We start from the raw sequence: 15,112 nt of genomic DNA on the forward strand, positions 1-15,112 counted from the left end.
ATATATATATATATATATATATATACACTAGCAAAAGTACCCGTCGTTGACTGGGTTCAAAAACAGCCTACAGAAAATGGAGTCAGATTTATGAAAGAATGATAGGTTATAAAAAGGAAGGGTTGTAAAGAGATAGCTTCGAATTTGGGGGTATCAAAACCAAAGTAAAATATGACGAAAGTAAAAATAAAATAGATAAATCCCATAATTTATTATACCATACCTGTTCACACTGAAACACTTATTACAATATTCTGTGGATCTATATTAAAACACCTTGTTAAACTTTGTGACATATTTCCATTCTATGGAGGTCAGGTGCGAACGAACACCCAAACTGAAACATAATTATCAAAGTATACTTACGCAGATAGATATGAAAAGTCTTTATTAAAGTGTGTGCCTATTTCCATTCTATGGAAGCCAGGCGCGAACGCACACCCTAAAATTTTATTATACCATCCCTATTTAAGTTAAAACGTACTTATCAAAGTATTCTTATGTACATCTATATCAAAAACACTTGTAAACGTTTTTTTTTTTTAATTTTAATTTTTTTTATTTCCATACTTTGTGGACAAGGCGCGAACGCACACCCCACAATTTTAATGAACCACCGTTCTGCCCGGTCAAACATACCTATTCCTGTGTCTCGATACATCATCTATCATTATATGTAATCAGTTTTTTTTTAAATAGTCAACCATATAGGAGCCTATTTGTGACCAGACACACACATTCAGCTTTATATATATATATATATATATATATATATATATATATATATATATATATATACGAGTATGAGAGAGAGAGAGAGAGGAGGGGAATAGGTTACACATTTTATTATCACGCAATTAAATTATCTGCTTGTCCCGGCGAGACCAGGTAGCTCTTATAGTCGTGCATAAATCTTTAATGACAATAGTTAACGCTCTAAATCATGGTTTTATGCAAGCACTCTGCATTAGTTCGTTAGCAATCTGGCGGATTCAATGACTCGAGTTTCCGAAACATGTAATCTAATCTGCTGGGATGTCTTTTTTCTTTGCGATGTAAAATTATTCTGGCAATGTCTATGTTGTTTTCAGGCTATTATGCTTAATAAACACCCGACCTCGGGTATTTAAAAAATAAACAAGTAACTATTGGCCAGAAAATTCGACCATCACCTTTTTTTATTTTATTAATTTCCGTATATCGTTATCCCTTAATAAGGGGCTACAAACAACCGCAGGTGATATGAAGGAAATAACTGAGTTTACCAGCCAAGAAAATCAGCGTTTGATATCCTGTTCGTTACCGGAAGTCGAACATTCACCCTAGGCAGCAATATGTCTTGGTCACGAAACTAATTTGACTATGCATTTTTTTGTAATATTCTGTTATCATTGTTATAGAGTGGCTACTGAAAAGGCTGAGGTTAAGTGACGATTAGGCCTGTTACAACTTAGATGGGTGAATATTTGTAGTTATTACTTATTATAAGAAAATATCTCGATTTATTATTTATTTTAGGGTGGTAAATTGTCATATTTTATAGGAGGTACTGATCTAGAAGATGGCCCATATTCGCGTGGGCTTTCAGTAATGTACGGTAAGCAGACTGAAAAAATGCATGTGATTAGCCAAACCGCAATCAGGTGTCAGAAGACGAGAGATTTCAATCATTATTGTATCAAGAAACTAATGCTTAAAAGGAGATGACCACAGCACGTTGTGTGAAATTATTCCGCCTGCTGGAAAAGTAATCACTTTCTGTCAGAAATGAAAAGCTCAAAACCAGAAATAAGAAATGAAAAGACGCAAAAGTTTATTTCAAGATAACTGGAAGAAACACTATTATCGACAAATTTGCATGAAGGTGCCTACGTGGAACGATAAATTTGTCGCCCTAAAGAAAAAAAATACATCTTTATTTAAAATTTTTTTTTATTGAAAAATCAATTCAGTAATTATGAAGTAAAGCTGATATCTATTCAATGTAACTGCCTTCAGCCTTAATCATCACCTCGATACGGGTCCAGAACTAGGAGCATGCCTTTTCCACAAGCACTGACGTAAGCTCGGCGAATACTCGGCTGACAGCGGCAATCATGCTGGCTTTGCTGTTGTGAAAGTTCATGTTGGTGCTGTTCTCCACGTATGACTAAACGAAGTAGTCCAGCGGGTTCAAGTCCGGGAAAGAAGGGGCCAGTAAGAAAATGACACAGAGTCGTAGTACACCTCCGGAAGCCAAGCCTGGGTCTCTTTGGACTTGTGGGCGAGCGCCGAGTTCTGCTGCCACACTCAGGTCTGCCAGCGGCCATTTGATTGCACCAGCAGAACACACTTCAGCACACCCAAGTACACTTTGGTGTTGACCTGCAAGCCGACTTCGAAGATGTGAGGTGCCATGATGTGGTCCTCACTTGAAACCATGTTAAAAGCGTACCGTGACCGGAAACTGTGTTGCGTTGTGCCTTCAAGTGTTGAACATTTTGCATTTTTAGAGGGTGCTGGCAATGGTCCTGTTGTTATGGTTTGGATCAGCAGAGAACATGAGTTGTACAGCAGAGCATCTCTGATTTCGCTCGTTGAACATCCTGTTACTTTTAAATATGATAGAAGGCTCTTATTATCGCTCTTGGGATTTGTACACAGCTGACTAACTAGTAGACGGTCTATAAGAAGAAGAAAAAAGTTTCATCAAACGGAAATGTAATCACAACACCTTTTTACGGATACCATTTTATCGTTCCCTTCTATACAAATATAAAACATAAAACATGGGCATGCATCCTTACGATACACCCAAAACAACTTTTATAATACACTAGCGGGGATTCCCGGCGTTACCTGGGTGGGGAGAGATTTTATAGTTAGGGTATTAAGCAATGGAGCCCTAAAATATCAACCAACCTCCCCCCAACAGTGAAAATATGAGTAGGTACCCATGCGAGCACCCACCCCGACTTACGAGGTTGCTGGCGTTCAAAATATGTTAATCATTGCAAGGCGTATGATGACTTTGCAAAAAACTGACCCTTCATTGCAAAAACGTTTTAGTTGACCAGCATAAATTAATGTTTTTGGCCAATTCTTGGATATTTGTCGTCCGTGAGTCGAATCTTTTTAACGATACTGATTTTGCCAGTGTTCGTCACGTATGTCGAAAGATTTTGGCAGGCATACAAACACACACATTTTACCTTTTTTTATTATAGATTGCTTGAAATTAAAAGGAGAACAAACTTGTTTTCGATCAATGTTGTTTCTATACAAATAAACGTCTTAGATACTATCCGTAAAAACGTTTTTGTTCATAGTTGTGCTTAGTGGTCCTATTCAAAACAAAAACTTATGTTGTGAATCATTTGTAGCCTAGAAAAAATTGATATACTTTTCTTGAAAAAAATTATAAATTTTCATTTCAATTAATTTAGCTTAGGTAAGGCTTATCTTCTTAATTTTAAACTTAAAAAGTTGAATTCTTTTTCTGGCAGTGTTTATGTCGACATTTTCCCAGCTTCCTGCCGTAAGGAGCCGGAAGATAACGACGCTACATTTCGTCAGATTTCGATGAATAACCTATGAATATAACACCTGAACTGAACAGTATGTATCAATAAAGTTTAACAAGTATTAACCACTAACCATATGTCGGAGTGACAAGATAGTACAACCATGCGATCTTTCAGGTAACTTCGCGTAATTAGATGACTTTGTCACGCTGACTTAAGATTAATCGTAAATAAACTAGATTTTCATTCATTGATGCTCATATATATATATATATATATATATATATATATATATATATATATATATATATACACACGTTCGGTTTTTCCCAGATGTATTCTACTGAAATCGGGAATCCCTCTGACGAACTTGGGAAGAATCTTTCTGTCAAACTTGGGAATCTTTCTGTCGAACTTGGGAATCTTTCTGACGAACTTGGGAATCTTTCTGTCGAACTTGGGAATCTTTCTGACGAACTTGGGAATCTTTCTGACGAACTCGGGAATCTTTCTGACGAACTTGGGAATCTTTCTGTCGAACTTGGGAATCTTTCTGTCGAACTTGGGAATCTTTCTGTCGAACTTGGAAATCTTTCTGTCGAACTTGGGAATCCTTCTGACGAACTTGGGAATCTTCGAATATTCGCATGGAACACTTTATTTAATACACGGAGATAGCAAACTCTCCTTCAGCCAGCTAAAAATCCTAAAGAATTCTCACACTATCATTTTAATAGTGTTACATTATTATTATTATTATTATTATTATTATTATTATTATTATTATTATTATTATATCTAGGAAACATTGGAATATTAGATGACCTGACAATACCTAGATGAATGAAGAATGTGCCGTTCACTGTGCAATTAACATAGTAATTATCCATGTAAATTCTTATATATAAATATATGTGTGCGTGTGTGTACGCAATTTTTCCTCTTAATTTTTAAACGTACTGTGTGTGTTCGTGTACGTCTGCGTGTTGCTTGTGTATTCGTTTCGTAGAAACTTTAAAAGGCTTGAGATGTTTTTTTTAAATTCTAAATTGCACAGAAATATGCTTTATGACTCTCTGAATTATCTTAGATATGTTTTGTTTTGGAATGCCTCTGATAAGTATTGACAATAGATCTGATTAAAAAAAACTAATTTCCCATTTTGGCAACTAAACATTTTTATACAGCCGAAAACCACAAACGAATTTTAGAAGTTTTATCAACACACGGGCAATAGAGTCCGCCAGATTAAATCAAGTAAAATCTTGGATAAGAGATGGATGCGTTCAAAATGAATGGTTTTGTTAAGAGCACAGTTGAACGATGATACTTGCCTTTACTTTTAAAAATTAAATTCAAGCCATTATATGCAAATAAAATAAATTATAAAATCAAGCGTAGAGTCCTAACAGATAAACTGTAGACAACATTGTATTGTAAACTAACTCACTGCGGGTAAGCACGTGAAGCTTCTTCTCAATGCACCGCGATGGGTCCCCAACTAGAGCGGGCAATCAAATTGTTTGATTGAAAAATGGGCAATTTTATCGATATGGATTCCAATAAAAGTATTGAAAGTATTTAACATTTGATGACCCTAATTCTATCTGTCGGGGCTCCCTGCTAATATACATCTATCTATATATCTAATTATCTATCTATCTATCTATCTATATATATATATATATATATATGAGAAAATGTATGTATGTATGTGTGTATACTTGTGTATATTTGTGTATATGTGTATTGGGGTGGAGAGGGCTCCCGTAAGCCGTGGTGAAGGCAACCTTTCTAGGAGTAGCAAATCTCTGATTTAAAAAACCATAAAGCGGAAGACCATCACCCGGATCTCAACATTTTGAACCGAGAGAGAGACTTAGCTGTCGTACAAAGCTAAGACTCTGTAACATCATATTTGTATAGATACTCCCTCAGGCATTTGGGCTCATGGATTTTAAATGTCTGAGAGATTGGCACTCGTCTGACAAGACGTTGCAATCATCATCATGTATGTATGTACGCTTTTCCTCGATGTCCACAAAAGGCTTCTTTCAGAGAAGCGCTTGCTCGGTTCACAACTTCTTAAAACTTTTTATATCACCTATAAATTGTAATATCTCAGAGTTACCCAAACTTCAAACGGTAAGTATTCGACATTTCCCGCATCGGCACGCGTTACATTCGGTTTTCGGTATAAAAAAAGCGAAAGTCGACTCTAATGACAGGCCGAAAGCCAGTTGTCTCAAGAGAGCTAAGTAACGTTTGTTCAATGTCGACTTCGTCATATCAGACTGTAGCTTTCATTTCGCTCCTCCTAATAAACAGGGGGCGGGTTTATAAAAACAAACAAACCGATTTATTCACCTAATTCAAAACTGTCCCGCACAAAATGCTAACTGCTGAATACTTATCGCCGTCACATCAATCAAAAACGCGCACCTGTTTTTTTTTTAAACACTGTACTATTTTCCAACTGCGCGTCGTGAAGGCTTCGTTTTTTTTTTCACATTTTCGGGTTTTTTCACATACCTCCAAAAACACCCGGGCAACGGCGGGTACGCCTCGCTAGTATATTTATACAAATGAATGATCATACATGTAAGTATATATATATATATATATATATATATATATATATATATATATAAGTTTATTTATTCCATATATTAATATATGTATGTAGGTATATATATATATATATATATATATATATATATATATATATATATATATATTTATACGTATATATCAACTTATATTTATGTGTGTATTAATATTATACGTATATACATATGTGTGTTTCTTTTTATAACAGGTTGATAGAAAGTTTCTGGTAAATGATAAGGTCGATATTCGCTATTAATTGTTATATTGCATTGTTTCGCTAGTTGCCGGCTTTAAACCATTGACAAAAAATTAATCATAGAAAATTGGCAAACTCTTAAACTTTGACTTTTTTTCATAATCTGATCGCTATTATGCGACACGTACCTCATCGTAGCCATCTAGGTCACTTGACGATTGGATAAAGGAAAATTATCTTTACTTTTTTTCAGTATGATTTGCTTTCTACTTGTTATTTTTCTGATTATCGTGCCGCTTTCCACAAAGGCGCAATTATGAAGAAGTTTCGTTTTACCCTGTGCGATCATTCATTTTAGAATCATCATTCTTCGACGAAAATGATCGCTCGTCAGCCGAGAAGCGCGAGCTGATACATTCTGCGCACGACTTCCGTTTCACGACTTCCGCTACATGACTTCCACCTGATTTTTTGGTGTAATTGTTTTATGTTTTTTATATACATATTTTCAGCAGAACTTGTATACATTGTTCCGAGTGCGAAAGAATGTTTCATCTAGATGAATGTTGGATGTTGATGCTTTGTGTCTTGCGAGACAGTCATGACCATCGCTAAGCGCCCAGAAAAGGCGTTGGGAAGAAGAAGAAAATATAACATTATAAAGAAAGAGGTGACATAAGTCGGGCAGCTACTTTTCTTGCTGAAGTTAATGCACTGGGCTGAGGAATTCTGAAATGTCCTTTTGCATAATAACAATTATGTAACCGTCTTAAAAACACTATAATTCTCTTGCAAACAGTTCGTCAGCTATTTATTCGTGTATTATTTACTTGTGAAAAAAATGAGAGTTTAAATAGTAGATGAAAATAAAGCAAAATAAAATATGGAAATAGTACAAAGTTGTTTGCTAACTTATAGAATCCAAGTTGCATCTAACGAGAAATATTAGATAAAAGCAATTGTTTATTTTACGTCGATTGAAGGTCTTAGAAATCAAGCAGGCAACTTTCTTATAGGCGAACACATTATCTATATTTGAGATACATCCAAAATATAAGCTTCTATCTTTCCAACACCAGCGCTCTGATCTTCACTTCGATGCCCTCGTTCAGTCTCGAAAGACAAAGGTTACCCCTGTAGGGGCAGTTGCGCGTGTAATTGTGAGGCTAGGGTTGCGCAATCTCTAACCACACCTCCCCTGAATCGACACTGTTTGGGTCCAGTGGCAAGGAGAAGACCAGGACGACTGGAAACAATGCCGAGATAAGCGGAGAGCAAATACAACACTTCGAAGTACCAAATAGTCACCCATTTAATACTGATTAAGCTCAACGTTGCTTAACTGGTGATCCAGCGGGAATCGGTGTGTCAACGTGATTAGCGCCAACTGAAATGAATGGCTTTCACCTCGAGGAAACACACTTCTTTAAAAAACTTCTAAGACTAACTGTTACATGAAATCTAAGAGAAATGTTGCCAAAGCCAGTAGAAACAGTGTTTATATCATTGTACCGCTCCAGAAAGTATCTTACTTTACGTGTGCAATAGACTAAAATGTAGCACCGCTGCCACATTTTGTGGAGGGAAACATGTTTGAAGCACCTGCCCTTATCTTGACAGGGTTCAATACCGGCTTCAAAACCAAGGAGGTTATGTCTTTTTTCTCCTTGCAACTTCACAGAAGCGATGTTACGTGACTATCACTAGTATACCGTTATTTTCATGTCAAGTGCTCGAATGACCTACAATTTACGTCCCCCGCCTCGCGCAAGATATTTGCAACAAGCACTCGTCCAGCTATAGACACTATCAACAATTTATCTATCTTTTCTTAAAATTGCTCACCCGTGGAACTCTTTACAATTGGCCTGATTCCCAATTAACTACAGGATAATTGTCTTCAAGTTCAATGTAAACAAATTCCTGTTAAGCGGCCTTCCTTAAATAATAAAATACAACACATCAGTTCCGATCACTAGACTGTATTCTCATGGATCAACTTATACTCATAAACTTTATCCTTGGGTTGCCTTTAGACCTTGATAAATGGTGACTCCATAGTAAAAAGAAAAAAAGATATTCAAATATTCTATTAAAGTTATTCATTTACTCTGCAAACATTAAGTACGTTGAGACGTTAAAGAACATTAATCTTCATATCATTAATTGGCCAGCTATATTATTTTTAGTATATATTTCTTGTATAATCTTGGTCTTCGGATTCCCTGACAAGAACGCATCTACTCTGGATTCAGCTTAGTGGTGTAATTATATGACATTATCACTTGGAAAAGGCGCACCATTTATCGTATGTTATTGTGGAGTAAACACATTTAAATTGTCTTATTTGTGCTGTGAATACCATGTTATTTTTAATATTTAGTCAGGCTTTACTTGTAGGACGAAGTGGTATCCTCATCCCATGTTAGCAAGACACACCTTTGTACTTTAGACACCGAGGATTGCCCAATAGGCGATCAAGTTCTGTCCAGTAGGCATTCAAGTTTTTTTTTCTAAGTACTATCTCTGGTCATGTGCTAAGTAAATGACTGTGAATTACGATTTAAAATAAATATTAAATAATCGTATGTTTAAAAACTAGTGTGTTGCTCTTTCTCTTCCGCTTCTCTCACTTAACAAAATATGCATTGTCATCTTAAAAGTAATCCCCAAAAAACAATGGACAGAGCTCGACAATAATTAAAATTGTAAGCCTTTCGTTATAATGTTTGCGAATTTCTATTATTCGCTTAATACCTGAGGTTTTTAATTTACTAAATAGAACTAATTGATCAATTTACGAATATAATATATGGAATATAATATTTTCGTTTTGTCACACATACATACATCATACATATGTTCCTTAATTTTTTTTTGTAGAAGAGATTCTGAACAAGAAACGAATGCTTCGCTCGGTGTCAGTAGCAACTACGTCAGACATCGATATGGAGTTCACCCCATGCCCAGGAAGAGAAGATATTTATATAGCTTTATACGACACCCCCTAAGAATATAGCTAAATATTTACAAGTTTTAAAGGATCGAAATCGGAATCGATAACTCTCTCTGTATCGATAATTTGAAAGTTAATCGGTAATTTTGTAGAAATCCGAAAAATAGTTAAATCCTGCCATCACTGATATATATATATATATATATATATATATATATATATATATATATGTATATATATGTATATATATAGATAGATAAATAGATAGATAGATAGATAAATTTGTGTGTATTCATGTTTTTATATTCATATTAGAAACAGTTTCTTCTATATATTTAAAAAGAAAATACAATTTTGTTATATATGGGTCGTGGAATTGCATTTATCTGCAAAATATCTCGCTAATTTGCGTATTCTTTGAAACATACATTTTAAGTAATTCCTTGTTGTTTTTTTTGGGGAAGAGATCATCTTTAGTTAACTATTACGTGTAATTATACGCATGCAGGTTTTCTACATGATTTAAATTTGCGTAACATTTATGTAAAACGGTTATAGTAAACCAAACCTTTTTTCTCTCTCTATATATATATATATTTATGTATGCGTTTATATATTTACTAGCATGGGTATCAAGCGTTGCCTGGGTTTTTGGAGGTGTGTTGGGCAAAATAAAAAAAGTAGTAGTAAGAAGGCAGACTCGAACCCGTACCGTGAAGGAGGAAAAGAACGGGGGAAAAACGTGACGTCCCTACTGTTACGACTACTGTCAAACCGGAAGTGGTGTATGTTTAAATTAAGGCTAGACAATCGAAAAGGTGATAAATTTCGAAAATATCAGCAAAAAAGCTACCCCTCCCCGTAGAAAAGTACCCAGTTGAGGGTGAAGCATTTAATGGTTTTAGCCATTTTTTTGGTATTTGTCGTCTGAAGGGTCTAGCTTCACAACGATACTGATCTTGTGAAAATCCGCCGCCCTGTCAAAAGTTTTAGGCAGACATGCAAAAATATATGCATACATTTATATATTGGTAGCTATAATTTTCGACCCAAACCGATTAAAAAGCTTGCCCTATCTCCGAAGACTCTTTATTACAAATTTCAAATGCTTAGACCAGAAATTGTCTGAGTAATTTGGTAGAGATCGCAGAGATCATTTTTTTTTTTTAACTTTGACCCTTTTATGAACTCTTAACATTAATTGTTTTTGGCTCAAATCAAAGTATTAAGGTAGATCCATGCCCAAGGAACCTATATCTAAAATTTCAAGTTTTTATACCCAAAATTGGCGGAGAAGTTTGGTAAAGTTCTCAAAGGTCAAATCATTGATCTTTGACCCCTTACCAGCCAAATTTCTGGCCGAAAACGTATTACAAAAATTTTTCCCACGTCTCAATACACTGCATAACAAATTTTCAGTCAGCACACTGAAAATTGACAGAATTATTGTGTAGGGAAATATACACAAACAGACACGCACACACAGACACTTTCACTTTTATAGATATACTAGCCTGGGAGCGCGGCGTTGCCAGGTTGTTTGGAGGTGTCTGTTGAAAAAATAAAAGGTCAATGTTTTTAACTTTTACCCATATTATGACTCCTTAACGTTTATTGTTTTGGGGTTATAATCAAGTTATTAAGTTAGATTCACGTCCAAGGAACCTATATTTAAATTCTCAAGCGTTTCGACTCAAAATTGACGGATGCGTTTGGTAGAGTTCTCAAGGGTCTAACTGTAGAACTGTGACTCCTTAAGAGCCAAATTTCTAGTCGAACACCAATTACAAAGATTTTTCCAAATCTCAGTACCGTGTATTTCAAATTTCGAGTCTGTAGACTTAAAATTGACAGAGATATTGTGTAGGGAAATGTACACAGACAGACACACACAGAAACTTTCACTTTTATAGATATATAGATAGATTCAAAAAAACGTTTGGAATTTGTCAGGTGAAGCTCGAAGAACGGCATTGTGAATATGCATGCGTAACGTAATAGCTATTGCTTCATATTTTATATTTTAGCTTTGTAGCAGACAATCTTCATAGCCCAGATATTAACGTCAAAGGAAAAAGTAAATTGTAAGCTAAATGTTTTGGTTTCAAATCTTGGTTGTGGTGTACGAGTTATTTTTTTTTTTTTTTTACTTTTTAAATCATCATTATAATTGGTCCAATACAATAACATTATGAATACAGAATCTGCATTAATCAAAATATCATATTTAAGCGTGTTTTACGTCCGAGCAATGCAGAACAGCATGCTAGTATATATATATATATATATATATATATATATATATATATATATATATATATATATATATATATATATATATATATATATATATACTAGCAGTTCTTCCCGGCTTTGCTCGGGCCCTATGTATTGTTCATAAAGTTATGTGCATATGTATATATTAGAAGGTGTGAATATGTAAAGTAATGCCTTTGTGTATAATAGTCTTCCTTAACTACCATATGGAAAAGACAGACAGACATTTTCACTTTTATAGATATATAGATAGATAGATTAGATGCAATATATAGTAATGATTTAAAAAATATAAAAAATATACAAAAAAGACTCATGCGCCACCACCGAGAATCGAAACTAAAACGTTCAGCGCACGATTTATTTTGCCTCTATCGTCAATGACTGGGCTATGAAAAGATGTTTACTGCAAGGCTAAATATTAAAACATGCACCAATAGCTACTGTGTTATGTATTCATAATGCCAGCTTTCGACCTTCACCTGGCAAATTTCATTTGTTTTTAATTTTCATACTTTTGCACCGATTTCTCCCGGCTAAAACCCAAATATAAAGTTTTGCATGGATTCAAATACCTTATATATGAAGTTTCATGTCTGTAGACCAAAAACTCTAGGAAGAGTTTGGTAGGCAAAATTTGTTCAACAAAAATATATACGTATACATAAATATATATGGAAACAATTTTGTGTTTATAAAAACTTTTTACGCAAATATTATGCAAGTATAAATAATGTAGAATATCTTCATGAATATAATTACACGTAATAGTTAACTAAAGATGATTATACCATTAGAGAAACGAGGCAACTAATAGGGAATTAATTAAAATGAATGTTTAAAATAATAAACAAATTAGCTAGATCTTTTTCTAGTGAATGCAATTCTACAACCTATATATAAGAAAATTGTATTTTCTTTTTAAATATTTAGAAAAGAGGGGTTTTAATATGAATATCAATACACACAAAAGAAAAACGAATTTATAGGAGTATAGATAGAGATATATTATAGAGATTAGAATTTTAAGAATGTGAGAGATGATATATTTATTTCCATAATCAAACAATATCGCAGCATACACGAGCTATGAAAGCCAAGAAACAAAAATTCTAACACTCGAGTTTTACATCATTTGGATTCATCAACTGAACACCTCCGAATTCGAAATTTGAAACCCGAATCTCTGCAGGTGGCGAAGTTGCCTAGGTAACAGGATACTCTCGTCGCATGCAAGAGATTCAGGTTTCGTATTCCGAGTTCAACTGATGAGCTCAAATATGGTTTCGAATATGAATGAAAGCGATTTAGTAGATATTTATTTTCTAGAATTGTTTGTTTTAGAACACGGTGCCATGGTACTGCTTCCTAACTGGTCACAACATAGCCGTTTACTAGTTCATGTAAACAAATTCTTGTTGAACCTCTCCAGTAAATAACTAAATTTTTATTAATTCACCAATCATCACGGTGCGATCTCACTACTGTCTTCTGTTATTAATTTATATTACTTTTTTATATATTACAAAGCGCCATTTTGTTTAACATAGAGATCTATTTCATATACTCAACGAATTCGTTTGACAGAGATTTTTTGCTAACTATTTTATTGCCCCTCCTATTTTACTTCATTTAGCGAATCCTTCTTTTCTACTGCCCACAGGCACCCACTTGCAATATATTCGATGTTAAAACGATAAAGATAAGGGCATTAAAAATTAGAACTAATATGCCTACTTAATTAACCCCTAAAGATTATTTAATATACTTCTCTTCGGCGCGACTTTTCGTTGTTTGCGGCTTTGAGTATACAAGAGCGCCTTGTTAAAAGACATGGCGAGCGTCGATTAAATAAATGATAAAGACTATTTCATCCCTTTACTGTTTCGTGTCACTTTCTTCCCCTATCCGTCCTTTTTATGTCGTCAACATTGTTAAAAATGGCGAGAAACAAATGATACCCGCATCTTGGAACAAATTGGAACCGTCATCGCCCGGTGTCACTTTTGCAGTGACAGGCAGCGAGGCAAACGGCAATGGAAGGGCTATAACAACCACTGACCCGTTTAAACATATTTTGCCCACTTTTTGCATAACTGGATCCTCCCACTCGGCCGACTTCTTCCAAACGCACCCAAATCATGTCCCCGTCCTTCCAGTTCATTAATTTTTAAGCTGACTCTAGCTTCATGTTAAGGCCGCCCACTTATTAAGGCGTGTTATTAGTACGGTCTTCTCGCATCGTACAGCGATTCGTTACATTTAGTAATACTTTAAAAAGGAAGAAAAAGCGCATAGTAGCATTAGTTACCATACGAAGTCCACATCGTTGCGATAGTAAAACAAATTACCTATCGTACTTCTTTTTTATTATTATTATTATTATTATTATTATTATTATTATTATTATTATTATTATTATTATTATTATTATTATTACTATTATTACTATTATTACTATTATTATTATTATTATTATTATATCATCATCATCATCATCATCATCATCATCATCATCATCATCCGAAATACTGTTCATATCTTGTGTGTTATTCTTGCAACAGTTCGACCGATGTAACATCCGAAATTTAGCTGTACTTTTTCGCATACGTTGATCTTGGGAATCCGTACGGAACTCTTTACTTAATCCACAACGGTGGAATGCTCTCGTTCCGTCAGCCATAATTAGGATGAATTCTGTATCCGTTACGCAAGGACCGTCCGTATAAGGAATGAAGTACGAAGTTCTAACTGATCCTTTTCTGAAGGCTGTAGCCTTAAACCTTAGTGTCGGCGGTACTAAGAATATAGTCGCAAATTTCTTAAGATACTAATCGTGGTTGACGGAATGATACCATGCAAATCCTGTTGATAAAACAAATAATTATAAGTTGATTTGACCTGTTGAAAATGTAAACAATTCTATACTGTATTTGTTTTCATATAAAGATATAATCACTAACATTGGACAAAGCTGAACCAATTATTGTATGAAAGAAGCAAAGTTTTCAAAGGAAAGACGAAATGAAAATAGCGCTGTCTTAATGCAATATGGAATAAAATAATTGCATTTTTAAAACTACGCTTTTTTTTCTTACAGTGTCAAGAACTGATAAAATGAGTTTTGTTGAAGGAAGTAACACTGTAAGTCATACAACCTTAATATATTTTGGTTAGTTCTTTTTAGGTTAAATAACAACTACGGTTAATAGAGTGCGAGGATTATGATTAGAGTAAACTTCTGTAGAATTTGGAATGAATGCAACTGTGGAGAAGGGTGTGATGCAGGAAGATAAAAGAAACATTTTTTTGTGTGAAAATACTCAATAAGATGAATGGACACTATCTGCTAGATCAACGGATAAGTTTTTTTTTGTTTTTTGTTTTTTATTACACTTCGCATTTTTTTTTTTTTTTTTTTTTTTTTTTTGAGGAAGATCCAAATATTTTAGCATCTGGTTTTTAGAAAATATCCTAAAAACTATCCAAAACTGTAGGAAGATACAAAACAGTATCGTCTACGATTATTGCTTTTTGATGGCGTTATTTGAAGATATATTTGACTCTACA

Source organism: Euprymna scolopes, chromosome 1, assembly GCF_053919585.1.
Source record: "Euprymna scolopes isolate OS-2025 chromosome 1, ASM5391958v1, whole genome shotgun sequence".
Classification (NCBI taxonomy): domain Eukaryota; kingdom Metazoa; phylum Mollusca; class Cephalopoda; order Sepiida; family Sepiolidae; genus Euprymna; species Euprymna scolopes.